At 42.8% G+C, this 25,573-nt stretch overlaps 1 protein-coding gene across 8 annotated transcripts in view; it reads left to right on the forward strand.

Moving 5' to 3' along the window:
* Positions 1–25,573, forward strand: part of LOC124406708 (protein turtle-like) — a 113,225-nt gene that overhangs the window by 39,889 nt on the left and 47,763 nt on the right. For 7 of the 8 annotated variants that reach the window (XM_046882234.1, XM_046882236.1, XM_046882238.1 and 4 more), the window contains one exon: positions 20,863–20,914. The gene's annotated coding sequence lies outside the window, so the exon portion shown is untranslated. Of the gene's footprint in view, positions 1–20,862; positions 20,915–22,301; positions 22,969–25,573 lie in introns of those variants that run through there. The other variant, XM_046882235.1, reaches the window with a different exon arrangement.

Genomic DNA, 25,573 nt, shown 5'->3' on the forward strand with positions numbered 1-25,573 from the left:
CCTACCGCGAACCTTCACGGTTGGGTAAATAAATCACGTAGTCTCGGTCGCGAAATGTCGTAGAGTGAAGGAGGTGGCATGCGAGTGGAGGATGTATGCATGAAACGCGCGTAGCTGGTCTCCTCTGTACACAGAGTTTCGAAAGCAATGGCTTGGTGTCAGTCAGAAGGGGTAGCAAACCCGTTGAAAAGGTCGAACGGCGAGGTTGTAGGGCCCGTCAAACGTCACCCTGACAATCCCCGTCTGGCTCGGAACGCGTCTTCTCGATTTCCCGTTCAACCCCCAACCGCAAGGTCGCCGCAAGGTTGCCACCCCATTCAAAGGTCTCGAAGGGTGGAAAAAGTGGCCGATTGTTCTCCCGACGACCGGGAAGAAGGGCGACGATCACGTCGGTAATTAATCGGAATCCCAAGGTTGCGGTTCAATTTACACGAGGGTGTAACGCGGAGTTGCTGTTGCTGTTGCTGTTGCTGTTGCTGTTGCTACCGCTGCTGCGGAAGGGTATTAGGTAATTTCTAAAAGTGGAACAAGCCACGCTACTGTTTCGAACTACGTTCAAGACGGAGATTAGGGAAACCCAGTCGGCCCCTTTGTTGCCGTGCAAAAGCACACAGCGTAATCGGTCCTCTAATGAGAATCGTACTCGGTTCGTGTCAGGCACTGAGGGAGGCAAATAGCTGGGGCGGTTACGACGCGCCTTTCGCACTACGCGAGCTACAACAATGGCCAAGATTAACCAATAACCAACCCCGTATCTGGCGGGTCGCGCGGGAATCATCCACGGGAATCCCAGGACCCGGGAAACTCCGGAGAGACTCGAGGATGCCGAAGAAAAGGCTTCGCTTCCCCGGGGTGAAGTTACGCTTCAATTCGGTTCTGCCGGGATTGAAATCGAACGGACAAATCGTCGTTTCCACCCCGATTTTCAGCCGTCGTCATCATCTTCTTCTTCTTTTTCTTTTTCCCTTCTCTTGGATTCGCTATACTTAATTTTTCATCCATTGCAGCGGTAAACTATAATCATTGTCATTTCACAGCAGTTTTAACGACGTCCGGGAAAATTTTATGGGGAAGTTGAGCCGGGTAAATGAATACAAGCTGGATGGGGGATACCCTCGATGATCCTGAGGGCGTCGCGACTCTTGAAAGCCAAGCCAGCCAGACAGAAACAGAATCGATCGAACCCCGCTCGGAGGTAGCAATTGAAGACTTTGTTCCGAGAACAGCTTAAGTCAATTTCACTCGCTTTTAGGGTTATTCCGTATTCTTGATTTTTCATCTCTTTCAACTAAGCCTCGTTTTCGGATTTCAAAAATAAAGAAAAAGATAAACTTCTCTGTTTACTCGCGGAATGACTTTTCTCTCTGTTCGTTTATTCATCGGTCTTTGTTGGCAAATCTTTCATTTTGATATTTTTTTTTCTACAACGTAAAAGGTTTGCTTGAGAAAAATGAAATGATTATTGATAAAAAAAAAAAAAAAAAAAAAAAAAAATTTACTGTTTCGCAATTCTTGGTGACCCTCTATTTTCAACATCCATGGCAATCCATGGTGTAACGAATTATCCAGAATAAAAGTAAAGGCACGTTTCAAGTTGCTTAGACTTCTTACACTTCAATTGAAATTAACATCGTGAGATATTTTATATGTTTAAAGTAGTCACCAATCAGAAAACGGAGAAACAAATTCGCTGTAAGCCCCACCCCTCCTCCGTTTTCTCGGGAGTTATGAAACAATCTTGGCGAAACATCTTTTGTAAAATAAAAATATTTGCCCAGTAAAAACTCGGTTTAAAAAAGGAGTTTCTCCGTCAGGGTCGAAACGATTGTTCAATTTTTTATAACCGCTCAATGGCGTCCGCGACGAGCGAGGTTCCACGGTAATAACTGAAATCAAAGATTCACGTCCTTTTCTGGTCAATACCCAGACTGCGGACTAGGCAGGCAGGGCAAAGGCAAAAATAGCCTGCTGCAGTCTGGCGGTTATGACGTGGAAACAGACTGCAGCATTCGCAAGGTGCTGCGGCTGCAGGTGAAGGTTGTTTGCACTGCAGTTAAAACTTTGAGGCTAATATTAACGCGGTAGAATTGGGTCAACGTTGCACCACCGACGCCTTGTGCTTGACCCGCAGAATGTCAGTGCAGGTTGGAGGCTAGATTCTGACGTCAGAGAATTCCGGAGTGACGTCACGGCTCGTCAAGTCCTCACTTGAAACCACCCGTCCCTTTTTTTTATCGGGGAGTTCAAGGCGAGCTTGGGAAGCGGAACCCGAATTACGGAATACCTAATGGAGTAGAGAGAGATGAAGAGAGAGAGAAAAGAAAAAAATAGAGAGAGAGAGAGAGAGAGAGAGAGAGAGAGAGAGAACGGTGTATAAGACGGAGAAAAAGCTCTCAGCCTCAGAGCCACCGACTGAGGATTTTATTTCCTGTTTTCTTTGCTGCCCCTTTGATTTATGTATCGAGCTGCTCTTATTACGAATACAGATGCGGTGGCGTGTGCTTTCACCCCGAGCTTTATACAGCTGTACACTGTACAGGAATTAAGCTCTGGATGAAATAATACGTACAATTTGTCAACTGGATAACACAAGTGGAACTGGGCCGGATATTTCCTACTCACGGTTATTTATCGACATAATATAGGTATATATAATATATCCCTCCCGGCATCGCTATTAGCGTTTCTCGAGAAAAAGACTCAACCTGTCTACCGCAGATGACCGGTCCAGTTAATTATCCGGAAAACTACCGCGCCAAAATGACTAAAACATTCGACGCTCTCAAACAAATCCGTGTACCGGTCAGCACGCGTTACTTTTCCATCTTGTGACTCGCGATATCTGCACTGACCGTGTGTGAAACATTGTTTTTTTTTTTATTTTTCTTTTTTCACTTTTTTTTTTTTTTAACCGAAAATTATCGACTTGAAGCAGTTTTTTTCAAAATGAATATATCTCGCAGAAATGCAGGTGAAAACTGGTCTTAAGACCGGATTAACTATGCAATATTTTATATTTTGATTGCCAATCCGTTTCCGAAAATCTTGGTAAACCGATTCTGAAGAATCTTGTCCCGATCGTCTTATATTATGACGAGAATAAATTTCAGTTATTACGGTTATTATTATTATATTTTATAATCTATCCATTCGTCGAGTGCGCTTCAAAACGTTTTCTAATCAATAGTCAAGACTAGGTCAAGTAGTCAAGACGCCCGCTTATACCTACTTAATATTAGAAGAGCTGGCTGCAGCCGATCTTTAAGACGAGTGGTTATAGACTAGCCGCGTCAGCTGATCGAGTCTGGATTGTGGCTTCAGTCATTTGGCAGCAGCCTGTTTTACCGCCTTCGTTCATAATTTTCAGGAATTTTTATTCATTCTTGATTCACTGTTAATTGACTTTCGCTAAGATCTGCAGATAAAAACTGCAGGCGTTTAAGTTCACTTCTTCGAGAAAATTGAAACAACTGTTATACCTATTCACTGTGAAAAAGAAAAATGTGTTTATTTGTTACACATAACGAATTCGTGAAAATTAAATAATCAAAAGTCAGAGTGGCTTTTTGAATATCACTGTTTACTCATTGACCTGCAGCTTTTATCAGCACAACAGAAGCCGATAGGCTCGCACCAGAATATGTCTACCGCTAACCACTTTTTTTTCTTATAATTAAACGAATCTATCTCAATTTATTTGTTCATCATATTTTAAAGGTTCCCGAGTTTATAAAATTCATTTCTCATACCGACTATGTACGACCGTATTTGAAATTTGATGAATTTCGTATAGCCGAAATGGAATAAAATGTAACACTTGAACCGATCTAAACCAAACTGTAACAACTCAAAAATATAACGTATCGTAAACCAAGTAAAGCTGAATTCAAGTGCCTTCAGATATAATCGGAAGTGAATTTGAGTGATTCGTCGCTACAAGTACCCATTCAAAAAAACTTCCCACACCGTTACTGAAACACTGTTTTGTTAACACGACGATTATTTTGCCCGCGTAAATAATTGTAATTAGGCTTGCAAAAAGAAGCGCATTCTAACCCGTTACTCGTTAAGTTCCGGGTTAACGTCGGAGGTTATTTCGACGGTGGACGATTAGCATCGTCAACGTTTCGTCGTCGCGTCGCCCCAAAAACGGCGGGGCAGCAGGGAGGCTGCAGGGGGTGGAGAGGGGTGGCAGGCATCGAGGGCGCTCGATTGTTTACCCTCTCTCGCATTTACGGTACCACCACGCTAGGTTATCATCTAGGCTAGGTCATCCGAGTCGCTCTCAGCTAGCGAGAGAAAGAGGGTGGGAGGGAGGGAGGGAGCTTACGAGCTTTACGCGCCGCAGGGAACGCGGCGGCCGCTCAGGTCGGGTTGGCGTGACGTCATTTGAGCTTTACCAGGGGTTGGGGTGCCGGCAGTGACGTCACTGTGAGCGCGTAGGGGCGCCTTTATCGACCGAGCAAGAGGGAAAAAGAAAACGAGAACGACGGGTCAGGGGGTGGAAAGGGTGGGAAGAGGGGTTGGCTCTATATACCGAAAACTCTGCCCTGCTGCGAACTGCGCGCGTATAATCTTGCCTTTTTTACGCCCTTCGACTCGCCTCGCTTCTCTTCGGCTGTGGCTGGCAATGGGCGCGGGAAAACGTCTCCTGGATTCCTCCCTCTCGAACTGTACAACCCGAGAGGATGGCTGGGATAGGGATCTCATCCTCTTCGACTCTTGAACCTTTTCCTTATGCCCCTTGCCTAACAGAAAGCTCCGCTATATCAGCTAACAAGAGGTAGGTACAGGAATTATCCTTCATCCCTTCGACGTTGTTATGTCATCGTACGGCTTACGGCATCCGCCCCTTTCACATCCTGTCTCCGTCCTGGCTGGCCTAGGGAACGAACTCGAGATTTGCTCTCGAATCGAAACGGGGGGAAATAAAAGGGAGCTGAAAGATGATGGTTTTACTGAACCTGCATTTAATGCTAGGTCGCATATTTTGACGCTAAATTATGCACTTTTGTTCCCTCTTTATGTACCTCTAACTTTCCTTTTATATCGTGAAGGTCTTCGGTAGGGACGAGATAATTGTTATCGAAAAATTGGTGGAATAATTTAAACCCCAGTTTTCGTTGCATTTGAAGGAAAGGAAGAAATGGAATGTTTGCCAAATTACAGAAGTTAACGGTGAGGAATAAAAAGATAGAATTACCGATTGGTAGAAGAATCAGGATATCAAATTTTTAGAAATCCGGAAATCTTATTCAAGTAGAGAGAAATAAAAATATCGAAAGTCGACGTACAGAAAAACGGAATGTAGAAAGGTGAAAACGTAGAATGGCAAAATCTAGATTTCTTTTCTTTTACTTCTCCTTAGATCGACTTTCGACATTTCAAAATTCTATAAATCAAGTTTCCACTTCCTTATAGTGGCCCTTCGATTTTCTGATCCTTTTATTCTTTTACCCCCATCCAATTCATCGAATCACTAATTCAAAATTCTTGTTTATCCAAATATTTAGACGAACTGAATGAATTCTTGTGACGCTGGATTTCCTCCTCTCGAATCCTGAATACAGATCTCGTACGTACTGTAGCAAATTCTATGGGGACTAATAAAAAATTGGATCAAGTTTTAGAGAGTCTTCGCCACTTTTTAACAAGGAGTTGTAGGAGTTTGGAAACTTTCGTGGCGCATCGCTGACCGAGTGCTCGATTTTTCATCAAACTTTTATCGGAATTGGTACAAAAGTCTTTTCACCGGAATTCGCGAGTCTGCCGTAAGATCACAGCTTCGAAATTTTAAGATCTGCACTTTGTCACCATGTCGTGAAAATTTTTTCTTCGAGTATTACTCCTGCCAAAAAATGAATCAACCTGTAGTCATCCTTCGCAGCTATGAAATGGGAAAATTGTCCGCGTCACTGTAAACCTGCAGTGTCATGCCTAGAGTAAACAGCGCATAAAAGTAATTAAAACTGCTTATATTTCCATAGAAAATATGCAGAAAGTTGACGGTGTATAGTAATTAACACGCGACACGGTCTTATAATTAAGATTTCTGCTCGATACTGAGACCGATACATTGTTTGAATTTGTTTTTTAAATCAATCGCTCAATCTCGAGGAACAAAATTAATGAAAAGCGGTGAAATCTCGAGGGTGAATTTTCGAAACGTCATATTCGAGGAACAAAATAAGCTGGTTTTGTGGAAAATTCGAAATACCATCAAACTAAAATGTCACTCAAATGCAGGCTCGTAACACGTGCAGGACGAGAGTCAGAACTGCCGGGAATGTAATTTACAAGAGCGTCATTTAAATTAAAAAATCAGCTTAATTTACGGCGCTCTCTCGTTGCGGGTTGCTGTTTGCGGTCTCCAGCTGTGGTTTGTGAAATATTCCTCCTCGTAATCCCGCAGCGGAGAGGAAGAAATCTGCAGGAGGAACTCTCAGGGTTGAATTGCACGGAAAAACGAGCCGCTCAGAATCCCCTGAAATCTTTTATTAGTTTTTACCGCGGGTTTCGTCCACCTGTAGCAATTAAAAGCAATTCATTTGTGCACGATGATGAAAAATTCAGGAAATAGCTTTTGAAACCCGGTTAAAACGCTATAGCAGCAGCCTTTCCGGACGTCTTTGAAGAAACACTTTGCCAGGCTGAAGGAATAAAAGCAAAGTATTTTCACTCGGTGTACCATATCTGTTTATGCTCCTCTGATCGCGAAGCCGATTTATCGCCAAAAGGAATTCAAACTCAACGACGGCGCTGAGCTGGCGAAGCTTTAGCAAGTTTTAAGTGAGTTTTAAGAATTTTGTCTCGCGGTTTCGAGATAAGAGGAAAGAAGCGCGTTTCCATTTGTTCATTCACGTCCAGAATTTGAAACGCGCTACGTCGACGAATTCTTCGACTTGTTTTCCCTCCCGACGGTATAAAAACTCGTATAAATAGCGCAAACATCCGATTCTCAATTTTTTACACCAGTCAAAAAAGCTCCAAATTTTCCCTCGCAGGTCGGAAAAACATGCTGAAATTTTCTGCAACGTATCTTCGAGATCGCAGTCTTAATCAGGAACTCTTCCTGCCTGATATAAGCTTTTCATTTAATCCTCACTGCACTGCTGGGCAAATCTCACGTGGTGGTCGAGAAATTGCTCCAAAGTTGCTTGCTAAATCGCTGCTGCTGAGCTTTGAGTCTTGCGACCCGATTCGAGACTCCGAGGAGTTCATGGAGTCGGGTAAATGGTCCGATGACCGCAATTAGGCGGTCAGTCTTCCACTCCGTCTTTATCGGGGCGACCGGAATTCTCAAATCGAACACGTACCTCACCCTTAGGTCGATCCTTGACTCTCGCTGCGTGAAACGTAGTATCAAAGAATTCGTTCCCGGGGTAGAAATACGGTTTCGATGTCAATGATTCGCGAAATTGCGTAGAATTTTTTGAAACGTTTTTGCAGCGTATAATTTTTTTTCGGATGAATAAATTACAAAATAAAAACATTAAGAAAATTATGCGTCATGTATTTATTACATTTTTCTAGATTACACTTGACTCGAGATTTTTCATTGGATTTTAATGGATTGAGAACTTTTCATGAACTGTCAAGAATTAATGAACTCGATTGTCTGAATGAAAAGTTAGCAAATTAAAAGCAAAGAAACCGTTTAAAAAACGATGGTGTTGGTGAACATGAATAAAAAAATATCGTTACTACAATGCAATAGAAATGAATCTGAGCAATACTTGAAAAGGTTTTACAATCCGGTTCAGATATAATATTGGTATTAAGAAATTTAGATCTCCGATGAAAAAATTTGTCTGAGGTTTTAAGCAATCAAAAAGTCCTTTACGGTGTCTCATTGATAAAAATTGAGACCACCAGTAGGATTCCTCGTTTATCATACAGACGCCTCGAGAGTCGTAGACGTCTTGTTTGAAGACACCGTGAAATTTTCGGGGTGAGAAAACATCCCCGTCCGAAGACTCCGAGCAATTTAACAGAACTGAGTTCCGGACTGACGAGAACAGCGTAATTAGCGACTCTTCGTTGGGGAATTTGAACTCTCGAGAGTTTCGGAAGGCTCTCGATGACCTCTGGCCGGCAAATTCGACGGTCACAGAGTGCAAAATTGAGTTAGAAACGCGCGGACTACCGAGCGAAAATAAGAAGACGACGAGGGTGGAACGGAACTCGCCTCGGAACCGCCGAAAGCCGCCGGATCGAGTCCCTGAAGAAATAAAGCTGAAATTATTGGGAGCTGCAGGAACTCCTGCGTCGTCGCGTACCTCGGGAAAAAGGGAACCGGCTTCCAAGATTGAGGTCTGTCGAACGGTGATTTAATAATCCCAACCCCGGTCCCAAGCCGCCCCCCGTCGACGCAGTCGATATTACTGTTTTTATTCAATGTACATATTTCCTGTCTCTCGTTTTTCCTCTTCCTCCCCTCGTTCCTCCTCCGCCTCTTTTCCCTCCTTCCATTTTCACTCCATTCTCTTACGGGTCCTATCCTCCAGCGATATCGACGCAAACGGAAGCTGCGTATCTCTGTCGCTGGATATTCAAGCTCCTTGTGTTGCAGGTTGCAGTTCCCACGGGATCATATCCACGGTCCCCTGCATTCCGTTTTCTTGGTGAAACGGTGATGTGAATGTGGAAAAGTTGTGCGAGAAAAAAATTCCGCGATTTTAAAAGTCCTTTTCTGGCAAGAGTAGGTACGTAATCATTACGCTACGAAACACATCCCGTCAACAGTTATCGTATTTATGTTGATTCAACCTGTGACGCTGTAAATAGTTATTCAACTTTTTTGAAAGAACTGCAGGTGCGTATAGAAAAAAAAATTGTAATTTTTAAACAAGTGAATATACATTAGGGTGGCGCAAGAAAACCGAATATTTTTTTGTTTTGAGCTCGTGTGTGACAAAATGTTAGTTTTTGATGTTTTAGGAGCCCAGTCCAAAGGACAGCTCAAAAAAAAAATTTAAGAGGTCACTCCAAATTTTTTAAAATGTTAAAAATCGTCAAAAAATTAAATTAAAAAAATTACATTTGCAGTATTTTGTTTGATTTTTAATTCATGTCGTGGTGTATTGTTATCGATTCTTTCTTACTAAATTGAAGCAAAAAAATTGATGAAATTTTAATATGAATATTAAGAGGTTGCTCGAAAAGATCTAAAGAAGTGCACCAAAAAGTTGAAAAAAAATTATGAGCGACCTTTCAAAATTCAAATTTTCAACTGAAACTTTCGGAAACTTATTTTTTTTTGTCTATAAAATTATACCGTAACGAGAAAATTAAAAAAAAAAAATCGATTTTTAATGATTTCTGACGTTTTAAAAAATGTGGAGCGACCTCTTAAAAATTTTTTTTGAGCTGTCCTTCGAAGTGGGCTCTTAAAACATCAAAAACTAACATTTTGTCACACGAGACTAAAAAAAAAAAAAATAGTTGGTTTTTTTGCGCCACCCTAATATACATATATATATATATATAGGTAATAAATTGATTGGAGCTTTTTAGAAATGTAACCAATAATGCGGTTAATATTCTTAAGATTCTGCGGCGACAACTTATTGCGATCAGCTGTTCATCTCTGTGAATAATAATCTATCAAACAATAACAAAAGTATCACATATGCTTCTACCTACATTGCAATCCGTGGATGACACTATAAATTCTTCTACAAACGAAAATAAGTCATAGAATCGTGTATCGACAAAATCGAGTTAACTTCAATCTGCGAGAAAAGCTGCAGTCTTCAAGATTACCGATTTTTTATTATACTTTCAGTTTTATTATTTACGTTCATTATTCTCTCGACGTCACCGCTCTTCCAATTCTTTTTTTTCCCCCAGTTTCTCCCCTTCTTCTCTCTGAATTTTCGCTTTTCGCCCTTTGTTTTCACCCCTTTTCCCATACTCCATTCACTGCCCAGAGGCAGCGCAGCGGAACGCTAAGGAGAAAGATGACGAATGTAGTCAGACCTCGACTACAGTTGCCCCGCCGTATATAGTGCGAGCTTTGATCTAGGCGGGCGCGGGCTGCAACGGCGGGGCTAAACCATGCGGATAGAATATGTTTCAAGCGTGCGCGAAGCCGGGATGCACGACTCGAGCTTCTGTCTACCCTTTTCGGAGGATTCGTGGTGGGGGTGGGGGGAGTTTTACTCTAATGAACATTTTTATACAGAGAACCGGCGGCTCAAAGGGTTCTATAGATGCTTCTACGCCCGAAGGTGCCGAGCCGAGATTTTTCCTACGCTAAAGTGATCTCAACTATATCGTGTGTGTATGTATACATATATGTATAGTGTATACATACCGATTTACACCTACACGTTTAGAACGTGTGAATCAGATCTCAAGCACGTTTTCAACCATTTTCTACCATGTATTTTCATATCCCGTCTCAAATGCAAGTGGGTTTTATTTTTTATTCACATAATGTGTGTATTCACTTGATCTAAATATTTGTGTATTATATCTGTACATTACAACGTTCTCACGATGAATTTTACGTTGAAACGATGAGAAAATGGTGTATTATAAATTTTTTTTTTTTTTTTTTTTTTTTTTTCTTCAATTCATTCTCTTTGTGCAATTTTATGATTTTAAAATAACAGCATGGTTTCACGAATTACATAGCGTAATGACGTAATTAAAACAGAATATCTGGTTGAATTATTCTTCGTTCATTTTGTTTTATAATGACCTGAAGAAATTTTTGCCGATTTCTTTGATGACATTTTGCTCTCCAGAATCTCACGATTAATTAATATCTCTGGTGGGGTGACTTTTTCAAATGTCCTTAGCTTCTTGTTTGAAGGAATTGTTTGAAAAATTTTCTGCAACATGTAAGTGATATTTGATATTGCGTAGTCTTCTTTTTCTACAACTCGATCTCCTTCTGCTTTTTCGTTTGCTTCGTACTTTTCGCTTTCAATATATCTCTCCCCGTTTCGACGATATATTACCTAGATTTTCTTTTTATTTCTCAAGGATTACAGGTCCGCCTCGGCGGGTAGCTTATATGTACGTGACTTTGCTGTCCGTCACTTTTCAATAACAACGTCTCATGCAGCGCCCTTTCCGTCCTTATTTACGGGCTCAAGACTTATTGCTGTAGATGCCTCTGCAGAAGAAATGGAGCTTTTCTTCTCTTCGTCTCTCCGGCTGCCATCAAATCTCCAGGAGCTTACCGATCTATGATCGTCGTTCGATCGTACGTACCTGCAGACGCAATAGATATACATAATACATTGCACAACGTGTATAGTCTACGGTGTCCCTTATTTAGGGTGTTGACGAATTTTTGCCACCTCAACCCCCAAATCAATTTCAAATAATTTGAAAACAATTGCTTAATTTTTGTATATTTCTACCTCAACTTTGGGATAGTCTGTTTTGTGATCGAAGTTTTTTATGGGAATGAGATGGGAAAAATTTGTTTCCTCGGTATATATTTTATTTCAAGAGTAATAATATTCAAAAAAATCTATAACCGCGAGGTTTTAGTGGGCATTAGTGCTACTATCTGTAAAAAAATTTACATCACGATACCAGCAAATCTAGACGAATTGCACTTTATCTAAATGCAAAAAAAGTCAGATTTCGAGGGTGTGCAATTCGTCGATATTGCGTTGTATGATTATGTGAATTTTTTTCCAAACAGTAGCACTAACAACGACTAAAACCTCACAGTTACAAATTTTTTTTTAACATTCTTACTTTTACAATAAAATATAAATGGAGACAAAAAGTTTTTTCTCATGTTATTTCCAAAAAAGAAACTTCAACTACAAATCGGACTATGTTAGAGTTGAGGTAAAAATCTGAAAAAATTAGGTAACTGTTTTCTAATTATTTAAAATTGATTTGGGACTTGGGGTGGCAAAAATTCGTCAGCACCCTAAGTAACGAACACTCTTGTGTATACTGCAGGTATAAGTCAAACAAATCTGTTTCTGAATTGCTCACGTCGGGTTTCCCGAGGCAAGAAACAACTCGGGCCAAACGAACTAGTCGTACCCTAACAATGCTCGAGCGATTTGACGTCCCAAATTGGTTCTAGCTGAGGGGGTTGATGGTCTCCGGCATCAAGTCGCTAGTCACTGCGGTATTCACCTATTTCTGTATCTCGTAGACGCAAGCTTCTGGATGATACACAAAGTAATTTCTCGTGCTTTACGTCTAGCCACCCCTGGAGCCCGCAGCCAACTTCTACCCCCCGTTCTTTAATACCTTTCTCGAGTTAAAACGCGGCGCAACAACCGACCAACGAGACTGCAGCCACCTGTACTTGGAGGAATATTCTGAAAAGACAATCCCCGCGACGCGGATATATTCTTTTGAAGGGAAGAAGAAGAAACCTGAAGGCGAAGGCTGAGAGGGGAGAAAGCAAAACCGAGTCGGACGAGGCGAATGGCCGCTTGGTGTGTAAAATTCTGGGACAAGAGGGTGAAACTCGCAGCGAGAGAGAAAGAGAGAGAAAGAGAGAGAGAGAGAGAGAGAGGAGAAACGATCCCTGTGGAGTGGGCTAATTAAAAGCGAAGGAAGGCGGAAGAGATAAGGTGCAAGGCTCGATCGTCCCTGAAATAAACCTGGCGGGGTTGGAGCGGAAAAAAAGCAGAATGAAAATGAGAGAGAGAGAGAGAGAGAGAGAGTGAAAAAGTTGAGAGGAGTAAAATAGCGGTGAAAAGAACAAAACCTATATAGGAATACAGGAAATACCGAGCAGAGAAGAGGAGAAAAAAACCTTTACATCCCCGATTCTCGACACGGCGTATATTATTCGTCCTGACCCGACGTACAGCTACACATTGAAATGAGCTCCGCGTATTTCGAGGACGTCCATATGTCAGTCCTGACTCTAGACGGGCTCCCTGAGAGAGAGAGAGAAGGAGAGGGTGGGAAGTGCAATAATTAATGCAAAGGCACCGTGAAAGTGGGTCGTTTAATATGCCGACCAATTTGTGGGTCAATCTGGATCGTCGCAGTGAACCAGACCGTTAATTGGGGTACAGTCCCCTCGAATCGAGCTCGTTGAAGGGAAAAACGGGGTCCAAGTGAACATTTTTTGAAAACATTAGGAAAACCGGGGGCTCATTTTCGATTCAGGACTTCTGTTCACCCTGCGACTGGGTGCAACGGTTATTGTCTTGTTTTTGTTTTTTATTCACGGGTTTCAAATGGCGCTTCGCGAAGCGCCGAGCACCCTGAACGTGGCCCGGGTCTGATCGATGGTTTCGGGCGAGACAGAAGCTAACGAGACTAAGATAAATTAATGCCTCGGAATTTCTCGGAGTTGGAAACAAACTCGTGGTTCTGACAATGAGTCGACTAGTCCTCCAGGACCAGCATCGCGCTTCGCTCCGCACTTCCAGTCATCCTTCCAGACCCTCTTCCTCCTTCCTTCCTTCCTTCTCATTCCCGTCGCCATCGCGCCGTACTAACTTAGCCTTGCATCAAGTTGACGTTAACAATTAACTCGCACAAACCCAGCGCATAATTTACCTGTTATATAATACCAGTCGACCTCTTACGGGACAATGCTTGCGGGATTAAGGATCCGGGAATTGTCGAAACGCTTTTAGAACGATGAGCTTCGTCGATCAGAGGAACTTTCGACTTACCTTTTATACAACGATATCGATTCTGGAACGGAAATATTATCGGAATAAGCGTTGAAAGCGATTGATGAATATATGTATATGTATATTAGGGTGGCGCAAAAAAACCGACCATTTCTTTTTTTTTTTTTGAGTCTCGTGTGACAAAATGTTACGTTTTGATGTTTTAAGAGCCCACTCCAAAGGACAGTTCAAAAAAAATTTTTAAGAGGTCGCTCTACATTTTTTAAAACGTCAGAAATCGTCAAACATCGACTTTTTTTTTAAATTTTTTTTCTCGTTACGGTATAATTTTATAGACAAAAAAAAATAAGTTTCCGAAAGTTTTAGTTCAAAATTTGAATTTTGAAAGGTCGCTCATAATTTTTTTTCAATTTTTTCGTGCATTTCTTTAGATCTTTTCGAACGACCTTATAATATTCATATTAAAATTTCATAAATTTTGTTTCTTTAATTTGGTAAGAAAGAATCGATAACAATACACCACGACATGAATTAAAAATCAAACAAAATACTGAAAATATAATTTTTTTAATTAAATTTTTTGACGATTTTTGACATCTTAAAAAATTTGGAGCGACCTCTTAAAATTTTTTTTTTTAGCTATCCTTTGGAGTGAACTTTTAAAACATCAAAAACTAACATTTTGTCACACGAGACCTTGAAAAAAAAAAAAAAAATTGTCAGTTTTTTTGCGCCACACTAATGTATATACCTGTACCTATAACAAACTCAAAGCCACATAGAGAAAAATTGGCCCAAATCCAACGGGAATCACATAGCAGAACACAAACGGGATCGGGATTCAGGTATCCAATGTAATCCAACGATTGGAAAATGAATATATTGTTTAGTATCTACGATGTTGACATTATGCGACGAGGCGTTGAATGTTTTATTTTCCGGTTTTCACGAAAGACTGTAACATATTTACTGCCCGGATCTTTTTTGTTCAGGCAGTCGAAAACCAGAAAACCTAGAGCCAATTCTACGCGATTATTTATCATAAAAATTTGTAAAACCAATCGGCACAATCATTTTATCATCATTGCAATCTGCGCTTCTCGGCACCCAATTTTTCCGAATGAAAAGCCACAGGCACAGAGGTGGAGAATTTTAGAGGAAGAGTTAAGACGCCGTTGAACCCTCCCACTGGCCATTAACGCTGGCCCCTGCACTTTGTATGAACATATAGATATACAGCTGCAGGCCTCTTTTTATCAAGCAGCAAATTCAATTTCAACGTTCTTAGCCGCGTGGATAAATCATAGGGAGTCGCTCTCTTTCTCTCTTCCTCTCAGTCTCACTCTCTTCTTTTATCTACCTTCGATTCTTGGTCTCGATCGATTTCTAACTCCTAAATATAACGCTGAACAAGGATTTCACCCTAACATTGCAATAAATTCCTTCGACTCGTGGTTAATTCCTGCAGACATCGCAAAGGTAAGGCAAAAGAGCAATTCATACGGTGAAAAACGGTGATCGATATTGTCCAGATAATAATTTCGAGTTACATGTATGGGACAATTTTTTATATGATTGTTTTCACTTTAAAAAGGACTAGATTTTTTGTAAATTTTTTCGACACCGTTCGAATTTTGTACAATTTTTCAAAACCATCTTATTGATCGACACAATTTAAAGATGTAAAATATTCTGAAAAATCATGTGTCAGGTATAAAAATTTTCAAGCTTAGAGCCAAAGTGGGGAAATTTTTCCTTCTCACTGTTTTCAAGCTCTTTCTGGTAAAAATTTTTTTTTTTTTAATTCGGAGCGGTAGTCATTTTACTATATGTATCATTACTGAAACATTTTCATATGTTACACCGGATTTTTTTAAAGTTTTTTAGATTCTCCGGAACCATTTTACGATTTACAATTTTTTTATCAACAAAATGAGAAGGAAAAATAATGTCTTGGGGAAAAATGTGAAAAAAATTCTCAACAATCTGATGTGAAATGTGAAAATATTTCAGCAGCTATCATAGTAAAACGACTCTGGTTTCAAATTTTTTCAAATTTCTTTTTTTTTTCGAAAAAATCTTGAAAACAGTAAGAAGAAAAAATCTTCCCACTTCGGCTCTAAGCTTAAAAATTTTTATACCTGACAGATGAAATCTCAGAATATTTTACATTTTTAAATCGTGTCGTTCAATAAGACGATTTTAAAAAATTGTAGAAACCTCGAAACGTGTCGAAAAGATCTAAAAAAAAAAAAAAAAAAATCTAGTCCTTATCAAAGTGAGAACAATCACACAAAAGATTACTTGTACGTAGGTCGAAACGAGCTGGACTGACCCGTATGCACCAGCTGTAAGTACAGGCACATTGCTCTGGATAATTTCGGGACGTTAAGGAAGGTCGAGTTATAAAAGGATGAGCCTTGCTCCCATGAACGCTTAGCGAGAAATGTAATTAGAGACACAACGAGGTTTCCGTTCCAGAGGTGAAATCAGCCGAACTACTCGTTGTTGCGCATTAGGTCTTAGAAAGGGGGAGAGGAACTGCGCATGCAGGGGAAACGCGATGGAGTTGGCAGAAATTTGGCCGGATATCTGCACCCTGCACGTGTGTGCTTTAGAATTTAATCGCACAGTGAAACTTCGCGTATAAGTAATGGTGTGCGGTTAGATTTGTACAGACGTACGTAAAATGATTACTCGATTCAGCTATTAGGCGTCGTTGCGAACTCGAACGAGATGGGAGGGAAGGGGGAGGGGGGAGGATTTTGCGGTAAATTTTTTTACGTCAGATCCGCTTTAGACTTGATGTGCAATAATCGCGTTTGACGGATCGTCAGAATTAAGCTTTTATCGATATGGAATCTGCAGGACTCCGCGGTTCTTCGATCGAGATGATAAAAGAGAGGGGAGAAAATGAATTCCTAATTTTAATTCCCTCGGCTCAAGATTCGCCCTGAAGAATTATCCTCCGCGCCTTTGTCAATTTACTCAGAAGCGATGAATTTTATACATTCAGCAGAAAATTTATCTCCCGTCGTTCACCAGATTTTTGCAATCGTAATTCACACGGTTGAGTTAGGCTCGACGCGGTGAAGCAATTTTTAACTCGTTTTTAACTCACATACGCGAACCGAGTGTTCTCTAAAATTAAGTGCCAGGACGCAATTATGGATCGGCAAAAGATGCAGAATCTCTACGGGCACGATTACGTCTACGGTTGGTCTGGTATGTGAAAGGAAACGGATGTAATATATATATATGTAATAAGAGAAGAGGAATCGAATGTAAGCTGAGGTAAAAAGAATGAGGGACGGAAAAGAGGAATAAGTCAGAATCACAGTAATGGCAATGAATTTTTACTGCAGGCGTCCGGGACAAGAATGAAAGAAAAAAATCCGGACTCGCTTTAAATAATACCCACTTCCGAAGGAATGTATATTACATGTATATATATAGTACGTACGTACAAATGTATATAATATATCTATATATATGTATATATATACATATTAGATGTATTCGCAGAATTCTGCAGAGAGTTAGGGAAACCTTTTAGGATGAGGCGAGGTGCCCGCTGCTCCTCGACATCGGAGCAAAGATATGATAACAAACTTAATACTTTGACTTGGTAATGTCATCCCCGGATTCGTTAGCCGTTAATGTTTTGAATAAAAGTTATACCAGCAACCTGAATCCGCTATTGAGGGGGGAGCTGGTCGACAGTTTCACGAACAACCTACTGCGATTTAATTCAACGAATTAAGTTTTATTTTTCATTTATTTTTCCTTTTTTTTTTCTTTTTCACCCTCCTCCCACTCCTTCGTCTTTTCCTTTATTCCTCTTTTTTCGCTCACTCTCTCTCTCTCTCTTCGCGTCTCTTCTTTTCTCTGGGAAATATTCGTTTTAATTTCGATTCTCGAGACGGTTCAAAAGCGATTTCAAGTGCCGTTTAGGCAGGTACTAATCCAATTAGTAATGTTGCGTCTCTCAAACGCCTCTCTCGCACAAACTCGAGACGACAGCGTAACGTCCCACACGTTTGAACTTCGTTCATATTCAATACCGATCGTAGAGCTCGAGATTCTTTCTTCGCCGTATATACATTCCGTCGCAAATTCCCATTCTCTCGCCGGATTTCATGCCTCGATCAACCTCCTCACCCAAAAGACAAATCCACGCTACTCGCAAGTATGCGCGCGTTGACGTGACGCTAACTAGACCAGACGAGTCTACAACAGAGTAGAACAATTTGCATTCGAATGATTCTATTAGTCCAGGTTTCTCTTCTGTCGGCGGTCTGTGAGCCTGATAAACGGGAATCGTATCTCCGCATTCGCATTCACACGATATTGGCAAGAATACGTCTTAGTTCCAGGCGCGGCATGAGTTCGCTTTTTCGCTGCGCTTCCTTATCGCTGTATTGTCGACGTCAATCCGGTTACAGGAATCTCAATTATCGACGCAGCTGCAGTCTGGCTTGCAGTATCACGCAAAATTGCGTCGCTGAAATCGTGTCCCATTTCAATTCATTCGACTTGCACTGCACGCCGGGTCTCAAGTTCTATACCCTCATCAGTCGCGACGTTACACGTCCCGTCGTTCCATATCCGCTCGCAGATACTGATTGCCGGATTCTTTCTCGCTGGTCGGTGAAATGCAGCAAAAGTTCAGACCTCGGCTGGCTGGCTGGCTGGCTGGCGCCGGTCGGAAAGCCGCGAACATGGCTCCGTCACGATGACCCACGACCGCTTTTTTGGCCAAGCAAGCTTACGACCTCGTGTTCGGGGTTTTAGGGTAAGTTGTACGCGGGTTCCAGGTACAGACCACATCCCTCTCCATACATATTCAACGGTCTATGGATGTCCCGCTTGGGGGTAATGCTGCCGGCAGTTTACCGGAGATTATAAAACACCCCAGTTCCTTGCCTCCGAGTTTCACCCTCCGAGCTCTGCCGGGCGATTAAAGCCACCCCTGACCTCGTACGTTTCGTGAAAAAAAAAAAAAAAAAAAAATCGCAGATCAATTACGTACTCGTTGCATCTTCGGAGTGAGCGATTCCTCACCTTTCGTCATTCCGGAAGCTTGCAGAAGTCACACCTTGTACGTTTGGTCGTGTCGCCATAGGTCGTGTAACATACATATAGAGGAGAACGTTTTGGGGGCGGCTGCGAGTAAGAAAGGGTCTGTATGTGTCACGTGGTACGCCAATCCTTGACGCTTTCGCATACGAAATAGTCGAAGTAGAAACGAGGAGAGCCCTTTCCTCAGCGGCATCAATTTCGAGATCCCAGAAGGCTTTTACCGAAGGGGTAAGATACTCGCCGGAGAGGTTCGCGATGAGATGGTGGATTCGTTGAGTTTAATTTCCAAATTAAAATGGTTCCTCACACGAGGATCGATAATACCTTGAGCTTATTTCCGGAGGATCAGGGTTGTCTATTCATGATGTCCAAGACGAACATGCCGACGGTTATACGTACCATGAAATCTGACCAACTCAGACTCGCCTATTCGACTTCCTGCACGCGCATCGTTCCTGCATCCCAATCCAGATTTCCGTCCCAAGCGAACGCGCTTTGGATGCTGCAGCAGCTCGCTCGTCTTGAGTAAAGCCGATACTCAAATCGAGGCGGTCGAAGCACCGCCTCCACATGGCCTAAGGAACGGTGCCAAGGGGTAAGGATCGCGATCCTCCTCCTCCCCCTCCCCTTCCCGCCCCTCTTCGCCCCGTTTCCCGGCTCCCAGTGAACGACTCGACGTAACATAACCCGTCCGTGACAAGTATATCGACCGTGGTTTCTTTGCCAGAGAGCATTGTCGTTCGGGTACTGAAATGGAACACGGAACAGCGTGTTGTGTCTCTGTTGAGATGAAAATGCGTTTGTATGGGGGAAAAACGGGTGGAGAGGGGGAGGAAATGGGAGACATGTTCCTTGCAGGAGAACTCTGCGCAAGCACGTGATTTCGAATTTAGTAACACTGAGAAAAGTACGACGCAACGCGATGCAGGAAATGGATTGAGAAAGAGGGAAAATAGTCGATTTTTCATCCTGCTTTTTACCGCTGGTACCTAACTCGGATGGGGATCTTGGGTGTGAAAATTTGTACCCACTTCCGTAGGAGAGAAGCTAAACTCGATTACTTACTGCACTTCACGCCAACCCGGTGGTGAGATCTTAAATCCCGAGGTGCAGTTTCAAGCCGCGTCTAGCCAATGGAGAATCCGATTTTTCCTTGCGATGAAACGGAGAGGAGAGAATTCTAGGTAGTCGCATTGCTCTCGTCATTCTACCGACTGTCATTCGGTGCTGACTGGAAGAATGAATTGAAGAATGAGTCCAGTCTGTGTCAATTACTATTGAACACATGTGCATGAGCATTTTCGTGTGATTAAATTTTTTACCCAGATTACCTTCGGGCTTAGCTACTTTCGGAAAATACACAGAACGAATTTATCGCGCTTCGGAAGCTTTTGCCGAAAATCAGGCATCTCGGCGTCTCGGTTTATAGTTTACAGCGTCTTAAACCCTCTCAGACTTGAGTTAAAATTACTTCTCCGAAACGGTTTGCCTTGAATTAGCTGACCTTGTAAATTCGCTCAGAACATACAACCGAACTTCCCTTCGAGTACATCGACGAAACGATACCCGCTGAAGGTTGTCACGGACGCATCAAGCTCCGCAAGCTCACGTATTCTCCCTTCTCTCTCCGATTCACTCTCCCTCCTTCTCACCAAACGTGTCTAGCTAGACGTGTATATACGTTATACATATACGTATACAGCCAGGGAGGAACGTAATCTCGACAATTGCTGTTAAAGTCTTTCCCCCATTTTACAGCACCCTCAATGGCACATCCAATCTTTTAAACGCGTGTCACAGTCACCCGGTGCAATTGCAGGATATTTTTTGCCCGCCGCTTCTTGTTGAGAGAAATTTTTTGCAAAGGAGTCTTTTTCCTTCTCTGATACTGTGGAGAAAACCTTCAGCTCTGTATGAATATCATATCGTTAAGTACACGTCTCTGCGAACGAAAATTCGACTCGTTACACCGTTGGCCAAATTTTGCTAATGAAGGATTCTGCGTGCTTGTAAAGGGGCGTGACTCCTTTGCCTCAACTCTCCCGTCTTAATTAACGCGCAACTTCTTCCCGAAATTCAATACACTCCCTCAATTTTGGGCCATCAGAGTCCTCCTGTACCTAAACGATCCGTCGGATCTCACGATACAAATGTTTCTCAGACTAATAAAGTTTCACCTCTTTTGTTTCAGGTACACCACGAGGTTGAACCGCCGCTACCCCAAGATACAAGGCACGTCCTGGGTGAGTTAAATCACAGCATTAAGCTCGGGCTCAACGCGGCTACGTGCCGAAGGTTCATGATAAAAGTAACCGACCGACGTCCGTTTCCGCCTCCGCGATTTTTCAATCCTTCTCCAACTCGGCCGATGATCCTTCCGATCGGCTCGTGAAACGTCCGAAGCTTCGACGATGTCCTCGAGTCCAGTTTCTCCCGATTCGACTTGTTTCAGCCACCCTTTCTACTCCTACATTGAAAATGGAGTTAGCAAGGATCCCCTCTCTTTTTCTCGGGGAAGCTTTTCGGCGCGGTGAACGATCCAGGCTTCTTGGGTCACTGGGTAGAGATTGCGGCAGGGCCGTCGATTTTCCGCGGAAAAATTCCGCGACGTTTCGTCTAGCGATCGCCGTTCAAACCACGCTGGACCGGACCACCAGTGACGTTTTAGATTCATAGAGTCATTCAACGCCGATGTAAATTCGGGACTCCAGTCCCGCCTACCCGCCGGACAATCTGCATTCAAAACTCATTTCCCATGTCGCGTGGTTTGATTTATCGCGACGTCAAACGAGACCCACTGCACGACCATTTCTCCCCGATCCAGGGCGGGAAAGTCGATCCAAATCAGCCCTTCGCCCTCGTTTCGTGGGATCGATTCGCGGGGCGAAATCGCGACCCTGAGATTCTTCACCCCCGAGTATCCGGGATGAGGATTTTTAGCCGGGGCCCTCTTTCGCACTCGGTACGCTCCTGGCTGCCGCCCTTCTGTCCGATCAATATTTCGTTGGTGGGGCTGTGGGTCTTCGGGGGTGTTGGGGTGTCGGGGAACGGCGGCAGCACCGGCAGCACCACCGCCAGCGGCAGCAACCCCTAAACTGTCATGGCGCCGCGCACTGCTCCGAGAAAAGCGGGCCCGGCCTTACGAAAATCGTTGTCACGTTTTTTCCTGCACCGATAGTGACGGGGAAAATATCCGCGATCCGGACCGCCGAGAGGCTCGCGTTTCATCTCACAGTGTCGGATTGCCTCGACGTTTCATCGTCCTGCAGGCGCATATCATTCTACGCCCTAATCCGCAGACCGTGTCGTCAACACGCAGAAAATACTGGTGAAAAAATAAGTGAGATCAAAACTAGAGGACGAAGTGAAAACGGATACGTTGTGTCGTGGGGTCATTTTACTATTATTCATTGGCAAGGTGGTGTAGTGAATTTATTGGGGGTGGAAACGACTCGTTGGAATACAATCTCGATCTTGCAGTTTTGTATTGTACGTGTCGCAGTGAAAGATATTGTTAGAAATGTTCTGATTTGAGTTGAAAAAACAATCCAGTAATTCTCCCTATTCGTAAGTGATTTTTCTGTACCTGGGAATAGTTGGGCGTTTAGTGTTTTCATTTCAATCTCATTGAACATTCGTCGACAGGGTCTACAAACATCTGTCAATAGCAATAAATGCAGTGGTAACTTGACTGTGAAACGATATTAAAACTCAGAAACTGTCGAGTGAAGAATGTGCTGCATTAGAAAATTGTGTCATTCGTGCTGATAGAAGCTAGATTCAAAGTCAATACACGGTGCATCGAGAGCGAAAGTAAAAGCAACGCGCTCAGATTTAGTTTCATAAAAGTGACGGCAAAGAAAAACGTTACACATAAGAAAATATCGTCGAGTTTTTCGAACTAAAAGTCATTCCGTGTCTTTTCTTTGCTTCGTTCTGTGATTCGGGACTTCAAAAACTATGTCATTAAAAATAAAAAGAACGCGAAATAGTACGCTTAAATAGTCGAAAGAATCTGTACCCGGTAAATATACTGAAGTGGAAGAGTGAGCGCAAACGGAAGCTGAAATAACCTAGGAAAAAAATGTCCTAGCGAAGGCAGGACCTCGCTTAGGTGTTCCCTTGTCCCTGTTCCATACATCCCAGTCCCCGGATCCCTCCCGGAACCCTCCCGAGCCTAACCAAATCCAAACTCCTTAATCCTGATCGCTGATCGTAGCCCCACCCGCGGTAAGAAACCACACCCAACCGGAAACGAGGTCCGGACAACTTTCCAAGAACAAGATAATAGCTGCAGGTTTGTTGCCGATTACGATATTCACACTTGATTTTTTTCTCTTCCCCCCTCCCCGAATTTCCCTCATCAAACGTGTTCCCTCGGCGTAAATAAGGCCGCGTGATGCTCCAGGCGTGATCCAATCCTCATGCTGGTGCATGCTGGTGCAGCACGTTGCACCGCATGGCAGATCTCATCCTAGATTTGGTTGGGTTGCGCAAAAGAACGGGGAGTTTACAAGCCCCGCGCAGTTACCTCAAAAAGCATAATTTGCGAATTGGCTACCCGTCAATAGCGAGACGCGAGAAAAGAAAATCCTGACTTTTTTCGAGGTGAAGTACAGTCGAGCTTCGGCATCACTGATCGACGAATGACCAATTTATTTCATTTAATTCCATAGACTACTGATCTGCAAAATTGTGGCAGAAAATTGGTTTCTCAAAAACGAGTATTTGCTGGCAATCCAATAAAAGGATCGTTGAACTTCACTTCCACCCTCTTCGTAGTTGCATGCAGTAGATTCACACTGGATTAGCAGAACTAGTATTATCTATGAATTTATAATGGCACTCAGTACCATCAGCGGATTAGGATTGCAGTTGTTGAGTAGGTCACACCCTCTTGCAGTCCCGACTTCTGTCGGTCACTTCAGCACGACTCAAGCCCCTCGTTCTGTTGAGGTCATTCGGTATTCAGTTTCCGGTTGTCCAGCGTCCACTTGCGTGGAGGAGTGAAATTTATGCTAACTTTGACGGCTAAAAATTTTCCACCTCCCATTCTACCTCGGTTGGGCATTAACACCAAAGAAGAAATATTCCCAGGCGGCATACATATGCAACGGATATATTGATAATACATATTTATTAACCTCACGTAGACATCAAGGGCTTGCAGGAAACTCAAAGTTGAGAGAGCAATGAAGTCTAGAGCCCGTTTTTATTTATGTTCCCCACAAGCTTGGAAAGACCTACGGACTTGATTTAATTTTCAGTTTCCATTAAACACCATTTTCCCTTATCAAACGAACGGAGGCATCTCCTCTCCTCTGATACCTCGTTCGCTACATGCTTCCGCACGAATTTTCAAATTACAACGTCACTTCGCTCTATAGGCACTTGAAAATATTGTCGTAAAGTGGAAGAGTTAAATCTCTGTAGTAAAGTCGTCCAAAATTTGGTCAGGTTTCCTAAACAAATATATGTAGAAAGGGATCGTTCAAAAAGAGATGTTGAAATTGTTTATCGTTAGTAATTACTCATTTGAAATTGTCGGTGAACCAGCCCAGACTTAACTCGAAACACATGATGAGTCGCGGTTTTTCCAGAGACGCATTTCGTTTTCCACTGCCTACAGTGAGCTTATCTCTCTTTTTTCCATCCTTTCCTCTCTTCCTTTCCCGGGCTTCGGGTCCCCCGCTTTGTGTCGCGCTGTTACTTTGCACTTGCGTCGAATTGCGGTGGAACGAGAAGGAAGGATGGGAAGGATCAAAGGAAAAAATCCGTTTTTCAAAGCCAATATCTTTTCTCGGCTGCTGAGGACCAAAGTGTACCCATATTTTGCAAATTACTTTTCCGCTAACTCGATAATAGCTTCGATAAAAATAGGGTGTTGCCCTGAACTTACGGAATGAGAACTAATGGGCTGGGGTAAGCCAACACCCGAGGTTGCTCGTCCTCGTTCCGATGCCGACGGTTTCATTCGCCATGGCACCCCGTCTCTGCCTCACGCGTCGTTGACCGCAATTTTCTCGAGTCAAGTCGACCTCCGATCCTCCGCTCTCAGATTATCTCCTCGTTCATTCAAAGTCTACACCTGAAACACGACTCCGGTGCAACAAGAACGAGGGTCTTAAGCTTTCGGTACCGTGCAATTCCCGTCGCTGGTTCACTCGAAGGTACTGCTTACTAGAGTCGTGATTTCCCGCACCGCGACCGATGAAATATGGATTGTGAAATTATAGCCCCGGGTATATAGCCGTGATCGCGTTCGCTGCGGAATAAGAGAGTCGCGTGGTCCCAGTAATCAGACTCAAGTTCCACCCTGCAAATCCTGGAATATGCAACTACTCCAGTCCTCGTTCTCCAGCAGGTATATACGATATTGTATTGTTGTTGATTATTCCGGTAACGGATGCTGTCGTTAACTCTTACGAGCACAAAACTTGTCCCAGTACGTTACTCCAGAGGTGTGGATATTCCTCTGGTACCTTATACGTGTTCATCTACCTGCCTGACGACGCCTCACGTTAACTCATACTTTACGACGTCATCATTGTCCTGGTTTGCACTCGCTGTGTTCCGACAACAATCCTTGATCCCTGAACTCGTCACCGTTCCAGGATAATGCCAGTCAAATATAATACCGTCCAACCTGCACTTCATTTCGAAAGCAAAAAATTCTATTTGGAAGTAGATCTTGAGAGTGAAATACTCCAGACAACTTTACCAGGTTTTTTCGAAACGATCGTTTTGTCGACTCTAAAAGACGTGCGGCTTTAGATAATTCATACTGACGAGTCACCTTCATCGCATAACTTAAAATAGATTTAGTTGAAGCCTGATAACTTCAGCTAACTTCGAATGACTTGACCCGACTTGACTTTAGATTTCACACGACTTCAAGCTGC

The sequence above is a fragment of the Diprion similis genome, chromosome 6 (genome assembly GCF_021155765.1).
Source record: "Diprion similis isolate iyDipSimi1 chromosome 6, iyDipSimi1.1, whole genome shotgun sequence".
Classification (NCBI taxonomy): Eukaryota; Metazoa; Arthropoda; class Insecta; order Hymenoptera; family Diprionidae; genus Diprion; species Diprion similis.